Genomic DNA, 9,466 nt, shown 5'->3' with positions numbered 1-9,466 from the left:
CAGTTAGCTTGACTTAGACAAACATGACACTTATCAATATGTTATTCACTTAAACCTGGTCCTTGCTGGTTTCATTTGCCTCTTTGACTTTATCCAATTGATTGTGTTTTTTCCCTGAACACTGTAGAAGTTGTCAATGAAACGGCAGCATTTTCTCAATGAACGGCAATCCATAAATACAGCCCCATAAAACTTCTTTGTGAGTGAGGCTGTTAATGTGTTTCTCTCACTACAAGGCAAGCTCCATTTACTGTATGTTAGGGAATGTGTTTGTAACAGGAGAGTGGTAGGATTGGTGTGACAAACATATCCACACCAAGGTTTATTCAACACCCTCTTTCGCTATTAAAGGCATGATCCTCCCCAACAACTCCCTGGACAGGCATACACTCACTCACTTTCTCTCTTGCATGCACTGACACACACACACACACACACACACACACACACACACACACACACACACACACACACACACACACACACACACACACACACACACACACACACACACACACACACACACACACACACACACACACACACACACACACACACACACACACACACACACACACACACACACACACACACACACACACACACACACACACACACACACACACACACACACACACACACACACACACACAGGCTTATGGAGATTGGGAAAACTGGTCTCAGCTGGGAATATGAGTCAGGTGGCTATGACTTCATCGCTTTTCTTGGGTATTAGGTCATCCCCCCCTCTCTCTCTTAGCAAACTGATCACATCAATGCTCAGCAGGTAGTGACACACCTAGTGATGAGTACGGTTCAACTCACCTCATGTTTTCCGCTCTCTAATGATATCACCCATAAGAGACTGAAGTCAGATTTGTATCAAATATGGCCTATAATTAATTACAATATGTGTAAAATTGTTTTCCTTTCAAAAAACAGTAATGAAGTATGTTAAAAAGCTTTTCTGTGTTTTTTGTATACATATTTTTTTCACTGGCTCTATGCACACTCACTAGACTCTACCGACACACTCACACATACTACACTGACACTCCAACACACACGCACACACACACACACACACACACACACACACACACACACACACACACACACACACACACACACACACACACACACACACACACACACACACACACACACACACACACACACACACACACACACACACACACACATGCATGCATATTGACGCCAAACACACACACTCACACAGACAGTCTTTTATACCCTTTCACACTCTTCACATGCGCTGCTGCTACTCTGTTTATTATCTATCCTGATTGCCTATTCACTTTTCTCCCTACCTACATGTACATATTACCTCAATTAACTCAACTACCTCATACCCCTGCACATTGACTCGGTACCGGTACTCCTTGTATATAGCCTCGTTATTGTTATTTTATTGTGTTACTATTTTCCTTGTTTTATTTAGCACATTTTTATTTTATTATTATTTAAACATTTTTCTTACTTTTAACTCTGCATTGTTGGGAAAGGGCTCGTAAATAAGCATTTCACAGTAAAGTCTACACGTGTTGTATTCGGCTCTTGTGACAAATACAATTTGATTAGATTTGGAATGTTTCGGGAGTACCTCAACAACAGAATGGTGTGGGCATATACTGACCATAAAAAATATTAATGACAGTAGACCGCTGATTGGCCAGCTCATCCTCCTCAGGAGGATGACATCATCCTCTATGAGGAACTAGCAAGCATTTTTTGAAATTGTCACGTTCCTGACCTGTTTTCTGTTGTTTTGTATGTGTGTGATGGTCAGGGCGTGAGTTTTGGGTGGGCAGTCTATGTTTGCTGTTTCTATGTTGGTTTTGGGTTGCCTGGTATGGCTCTTAATTAGAGGCAGGTGTTTTGCGTTTTCCTCTAATTGAGAGTCATATTAAGGTAGGTTGTTCTCACTGTTTGTTTGTGGGTGATTGTCGCTGTGTCTGTGTTTGTTGCACCACACGGTACTGTCTCGTCTCGTCTCGTTCATTCGGTCGTTCCTGTTCATGTGTTCTTCGTTTCATGTAAGTTCGTAGTTTAGGTCTGTCTAGTTCGTTTTGTTATTTTGTATATTTAGTCAAGTGTATTTCGTGTCTGTCTTCGTCTTACAATAAAGTCATTATGTATTCATCACCCGCTGCGCCTTGGTCTACTCACTCACCGAAAGAGAGCCGTTACAGAATCACCCACCAAACCCAGATCAAGCAGCGGGTTAACGGACAGCCACGACAGCAGCAGTGGGAAAAGGAGGATTGGACATGGGAAGAGATCCTGGACGGTAAAGGACCCTGGGCAGAGCCAGTGGAGTGTCGCCGCCCCAAAGCGGAGCTGGAGGCAGCGAAAGCGGAGAGGCGACGTTATGAGGAGGCAGCACGGAAGCAAGGCTGGAAGCCCGCAAGTACTACCCTAAAATTTCTTGGGGGGGGGCTAAGAGGTAGTGGGCCGAGGGCAGGTAGGAGACCTGCGCCCACTTCCCAGGCTAACCGTGGAGAGCAGGAGTACGGGCAGACGCCGTGTTACGCAGTAGAGCGCACGGTGTCTCCTGTACGTGTGCATAGCCCAGTGCGGGTTATTCCACCTCCCCGCACTGGTAGGGCTAGATTGAGCATTGAGCCAAGTGCCATGAGGCCGGCTCTACATATCTGGCCACCAGTACGTCTCCTTGGGCCGGCTTACATGGCACCAGCCTTACGCATGGTGTCCCCGGTTCGCCTACATAGCCCGGTGCGGGTTATTCCACCTCCCCGCACTGGTCGGGCGACGGGGAGCATTCAGCCAGGTAAGGTTGGGCAGGCTCGGTGCTCAAGGGAGCCAGTACGCCTACACGGTCCGGTATTTCCGGCGCTACCTCCTCGCCCCAGCCCAGTACCACCAGTTCCGGCACCACGCACTAAGCCACCTGTGCGTCTCCAGAGCCCTGTTCCTCCTCCACGCACTCTCCCTATGGTGCGTGTCTCCAGCCCAGTGCCTCCAGTTCCGGCACCACGCACTAAGCCATCTGTGCGTCTCCAGAGCCCTGTACGCACTGTTCCTTCTCCCCGCACTCGCCCTGAGGTGCGTGCCCTCAGCCCGGTACCTCCAGTTCCGGTACCACGCACCAGGCCTATAGTGCGCTTCGAGAGGTCAGTGTGCCCTGTCCCTGCTCCCCGCACTAGCCTTGAAGTGCGTGCCGTCATCCCGGTACCTCCAGTTCCGGCACCACGCACCAGGCCTACTGTGCACCTCAGCAGGGCAGAGTCGGCCGTCGGCCCAACGCCTTCTGCACTGCCTGTCTGCCCAGCTCCGTCTGAGCCATCTGTCTGCCCAGCGCCGTCTGAGCCATCCGTCTGCCACGAGCCAGTAGAGCCGCCCGTCTGTCCCGAGCCATTAGAGCCGTCCGTCAGTCAGGAGCCGCTAGAGCCGTCCGTCAGTCAGGAGCCGCCAGAGCCGCCAGCCAGTCAGGAGCTGCCAGAGCCGCCAGCCAGTCAGGAGCTGCCAGAGCCGCCAGCCAGTCAGGAGCTGCCAGAGCCGCCAGCCAGTCAGGAGCTGCCAGAGCCGCCAGCCAGTCAGGAGCTGCCCTACAGTCATGAGCTGCCCTACAGTCATGAGCTGCCCTACAGTCATGAGCTGCCTTACAGTCATGAGCTGCCCTACAGTCGTGAGCTGCCCTACAGTCATGAGCTGCCCTACAGTCATGAGCTGCCCTACAGTCATGAGCTGCCCTACAGTCATGAGCTGCCCTACAGCCCGGACCTGCCAGAGTCCCTCAGCCCGGACCTGCCAGAGTCCCTCAGCCCGGACCTGCCAGAGTCCCTCAGCCCGGACCTGCCAGAGTCCCTCAGCCCGGACCTGCCAGAGTCCCTCAGCCCGGACCTGCCAGAGTCCCTCAGCCCGGACCTGCCAGAGTCCCTCAGCCAGGACCTGCCAGAGTCCCTCAGCCAGGACCTGCCAGAGTTCCTCAGCCAGGACCTGCCGCCCCTTATCCCGGTGCTGCCCCTTATCCCGGTGCTGCCCCTTATCCCGGTGCTGCCCCTTCATTTAGGTGGTTTTAGTTGGAGGGTGGTCATTGGGAGGGGGATACAGAAGCGGGGAGTGACTATGGTGGTGTGGGGACAGCGTCCGGAGCCTGAGCCACCACCGTGGTCGGATGCCCACCCAGACCCTCCCCTGGACTTTGTGCTGGTGCGCCCGGCGTTCGCACCTTGAGGGGGGGGGTTCTGTCACGTTCCTGACCTGTTTTCTGTTGTTTTGTATGTGTGTGATGGTCAGGGCGTGAGTTTTGGGTGGGCAGTCTATGTTTGCTGTTTCTATGTTGGTTTTGGGTTGCCTGGTATGGCTCTTAATTAGAGGCAGGTGTTTTGCGTTTTCCTCTAATTGAGAGTCATATTAAGGTAGGTTGTTCTCACTGTTTGTTTGTGGGTGATTGTCGCCGTGTCTGTGTTTGTTGCACCACACGGTACTGTCTCGTCTCGTCTCGTTCATTCGGTCGTTCCTGTTCATGTGTTCTTCGTTTCATGTAAGTTCGTAGTTTAGGTCTGTCTAGTTCGTTTTGTTATTTTGTATATTTAGTCAAGTGTATTTCGTGTCTGTCTTCGTCTTACAATAAAGTCATTATGTATTCATCACCCGCTGCGCCTTGGTCTACTCACTCACCGAAAGAGGGCCGTTACAGAAATGGTCTGTTTGAGATACAAGTGTTTTTTTCCCACTTTATGCTTTCATTATTTGGGGTATGAGTTAACAGAATATAAACTTTTAAAATGGAGACTTTCACTGGACAGTTACCAGTGGTGGAAAAAGTACCCAACTGTCATACTCGAGTAAAAGTTATAGATACCTTAATAGAAAATGAATCAAGTAAAAGTAAAAGTCACCCAGTAAAATTCTACTTGAGTAAAAGTCTAAAAGTATTTGGTTTCAAATATACTTAAGTATTGAAAGTAAAAGTATAAATAATTTCAAATTCCTTATATTAAGCAAACCAGATGGCATGTGGGGCACACCAATACTCAGACATCATTTACAAACAAAGCATGTTGGTTTATTGAGTCCGCCAGATCAGAGGCAGTAGGGATGACATAGGATGTTCGGTTGATAAGGGCGTGAATTTGACTTTTGTCCTGTCCTGCTAAGCACTCAAAATGTAAAGAGTACTTTTGGCTGTCAAGGAAAATGTATGGAGTAAAAAGTACAATATTTTCTTCAGGAATGTAGTGAAGTAAAAGTAGTCAAAATATAAATAGTAAAGTACAGATACCCCAAAAAACTGCTTAAGTAGTACTTTAAAGTTTTTGTACTTAAGTACTTTACACCACTGACAGTTACTTTAATCTCTTGTACTTTTTCTGGTCTTTTTGTGTGTTTATTCTAGGTGAACAAAGTCATAATGCCTAACAAAGCAGTGTACATACATAGAACGTTGGGTTACAGATGTAACCTTGGTTCTCTGAGTAGAATAAGGAGCCGCCAAATGACCTATGGGAACTCCTTCCCCTTCACGGGATGTGATTTAGATGCTTAATATCAAATATGTATACATCTACAGTCACACCACACCCTTACTCTACCTACGTGACCTGTCACTATAAAAGACGGTGTGACATACTGTCTATCACATCACTTGAACTCCACGGAGGTGGAGGAACGACATGAAAGCTTGGTGACCCATTACTCTACTCAGAGAACCAAGGTTACATCCATAATCCACCGTTCTCTTTCATTTTCGTAACTGGTCACCAAACGACCTATGGGAAAGGCTGTACCAAAGAGATCTTTCGAACAACAGAGAGGGATGACTCATCATTTAACTTATTCCAGATGAGTCCCTGGGATGTCCTTATATCCCCCACAGGATGCAACATAATATAATTACTCAACAGGGTAACACAAAATTTCAACTGTGGTATACAACCGTATACACACGCAAGCTGAAAGCTAGAACTTACAACATGAGGCTTCAATTGGGTGCAACAGCACCAAGACTAGACGACCTCTGTATAGAACATCCATCTCACTGATGGTTGATAAGTACAAGGTTCACGGTATGCTCACTTATCTGTGTTGAAAGAGCGTGCAGTGTCCAGAACCACAGACGCCACTGATGGTGTGGACATAACATTGAGTCTTTAGTTCCTCATGAAAGTCATGGTTGTTGCCCAACTTGCAGCAGCACAGATAGAGTCCAGTGAGGCCCCTCTGAACAGGGCCCATGAAGTGTCCATACCCCTGGTGGATTATGCTACCACGCTGTCTGGAGTTGGTCTACTTGCTGCAGCGTATGATTTTGACACTGCATTGGTAATCCAATGTGCCAGTCTCTGCTTCCCCTTTGGTGTCAGCCCCATAACACACAAAAAGCTGTTCTGTTTGACGAACAGTTCTTGTTGCAGCAAGATAGGCACTCAATGCCCTAACCGAGCAAAGTGAATGCAACTCACAAGTCTCCTGTGAGAAGTGGGGAGGCGGGTGAAATGCTGCTATGATTAAGGGCTGGTTAGCATGTGATGATGAAAGCACCTTAGGTAATAATACTGGCTTTGGCCAAAGGATTGCCTTAGATCACAGGTGTCAAACTCATTCCACGGGGGGCCGAGTGTCTGCGGGTTTTCGCTCCTCCCTTGTACTTGATTGATGAATTAACATCACTAATTAGTTAGGAACTCCCCACACCTGGTTGTCTAGGGCTTTATTGAAAGGAAAAACCAAAAACCTGCAGACACTAGGCCCTCCGTGGAATGAGTTTGACACCCCTGCCTTAGATCCATCTTCTGCTAAAGTGAGGCATGAAGGATGGGTAGAAAGCTCATGTAATTCTCCAACACGCTTTGCTGAAACAATAGCCAATAGAAAGGCAGTCTTGACTGAGAGTTCACATAGCTCAAGTGAAGAGTGGCTCAAATGGTGGGCTCATAAGTGACAGTAGGACAACATCTGACTCCCATGAGGGTACTGAAGGAGCCTTGGGGGGCCGTAGCCTGTGGGCACCTTTCATGAATTGCGATACTAGAGGGTGTGCCCATGATGATGCAACCGCAATCTGGTCATGACCCATAGAGATGGCTTCCATATACACCTTCAATATAGATGGGGACTTCCCGGCAGTCATAAGCTCCTGGAGGAAAGTCAAAATGACAGAAATTGGGCAGGAAGATGGCGATTCTGTATGGTCGACACACCCCCTCCTGAACACGTTCCACTTTTAGGAATACAGGGTTCGCGTAGAGCAGGCCTGGGCAATTCCAGTCCTTCGGGGGCCTGATTGGTGTTAAATATTTCCCCCGTCCCTAGCAAACACAGCTGATTTAAACTAATTGCATTTTTAACTGAAGATCATGATTAGTTGATTATTGGAGTCAGGTGTGTTAGCTGGGGCTAGGGTAAAAGTGTGACACCAATCAGGACCCCAAGGACTGAAGTTGCCCAGGCTTGGCGTAGAGGATGCTCTGGCTGCCTGAATTGTATCAATTACCAAGGAGGGCAACACTGCAGCTACAAGGCGGTCACGTTTGGAGGCCACACCCACAACTTCAGTATGCTGGGATTGGGGTGCCATAGCTTGCCGTTCGCTTGTGACAGGAGGTCCGCTCGAAGAGGGAGTTCCCATGGTTGGGAGGTTGTCAGCTATACAAGGTCTGAAAACCAGTGCTGCTGTGGCCAATGTGGAGCAACAAGTAGAACCGACTCGCTCATGAGACTGATCTTTCTCAAGACCTGAGGGAGCAAGAGAATTGGTGGAAACGCATACAGCAGCCCCCTTGGCCATCTGTGTGGCCGAGGTGGCCTGATTGACCCTTTATTGAGAACCAAATAGGACAATAGGTTGAGTCTTGCGATGCGAGCAGATCGACGATGGCCCTTCCGAATTGCACCCAGATCTTCTCCACTACTGTGGGATGTATCTTCTAGTCTGAAGGAAGAGGGCCTCCTCTGGAGAGAAGGTCTGCTGCCTGATTCACCTTTCATCACCTTTGTTATCAGGTGCAGTGCCATTGACCTCAGTCCGCCCTGGTGGTTGATGTGTGCAACCACGGATGTGTTGTCTGTCCGTATCAGTACATGTTGTCCTCTCAGTACTGGGAGGAAGTGCCAGAGTGCAAGGTGAACCGCATTGAGCTCCAGTACGTTGATGTGAGGCATTGTCCATGGTGCTGACCATACATCATGGACCACTGACTGGTTCAAGACTGCTCCCCATCCCTGTAGGGAGGCATCTGTGGTCATAGTCACCCGGTGTCATGTCTACTCCGGTGCTCGACATTGCCGGTCTACTAACTACCGGTCCTGGCAACTCATCATTACGCACACCTGTGCCCCATCATTAGGCACACCTGGACTTCATCACTACCCTGATTACTTCCCCTTTATCTAGCACTTCGTTGTATCACCCATCAGGCAGTATTGTTTCTGTTTTCATGTTCAGACGCTACTCCTGTTTTTGTATTCTCTCTATGTTCATTCTGGTTAAACTCACCGACTGCACCTGCTTCCTGACTCCCTGCGTCTTTGTCACATCTGGTTGTGAACTGTGCCTAGGAGAACTCCACTGGGAGTTTGAAGTGCTAGGGGCCACCATTGTATTGCTCTCCAGCAACTCATTGAAATTGTCAGCTTTTTGTGTTTGTCCCTTCTGTTATACCAACGCTGTATTGGCCGCATGTGGAGCAAGCCTAATGGTACAAAATGGACTGCAGCAGCTAGGCGTCCTAGGAGCCTCTGACTCTCTAGCGCTGTCACCTGTTTTCTCAGTTTGAATGTTGAAAGACAATTTGTCAAAGATACCACTCTTTTTGGAGAGTGTTTCTCGCATGATTTGATTGTCCAATGTCAAGCCCAGAAAGTGCACACATTGAGTGGGGACTAGATAACTCTTTTCCAAGTGAATTGTTACTCCCAACTCAGAGAGGTGATGTGAGACCATGGATGTGTGTGCCAAGGCTTTGTGACCCTGCACATATTACACATCGTGTGGAGTTCCCATAGGTTGTTTGGCGACCCGTTACGAAAACGAAAGAAAATCACAGATAAATGTAGGTAATAAAGTAATCAATGTAGCCTACAGTATCAATATTAATGCAGATTCTGTATTCATAAATTTTTTCTTTCAATTCTATGAGCATGGTCATTATTTTCTGGCAATTAGATTAGGTATATTAAATAATCCAGACCCTTGTTTCAAACAACATTATGGATAGATTTCAGTTATTGCATTTTATGGAAATCTGATGACACCAAATGCTGTTATATGCAAATTGATCAGTGCAATGGGAAAAAGTGAAAATGTCATCTCACCTCCTCTGTGTGGCCTTGCCCTTTACCCATGGTAGATATGGGCCCGGTTTCCAAAAAGCATCTTAAGGCTAAATTCATTTTAGAATCATAGGATCTTATGGTTCTAACGATGAACTTAGCCTTAAGATGCTCTTTGGAAACCGTGCCCAGATCTACCATGGGATTT

This window comes from Salvelinus alpinus, chromosome 4, assembly GCF_045679555.1.
Source record: "Salvelinus alpinus chromosome 4, SLU_Salpinus.1, whole genome shotgun sequence".
Lineage (NCBI taxonomy): Eukaryota > Metazoa > Chordata > Actinopteri > Salmoniformes > Salmonidae > Salvelinus > Salvelinus alpinus.
The sequence above is the reverse complement of the archived record's forward strand: the minus strand, read 5'-3'. Positions refer to the sequence as shown.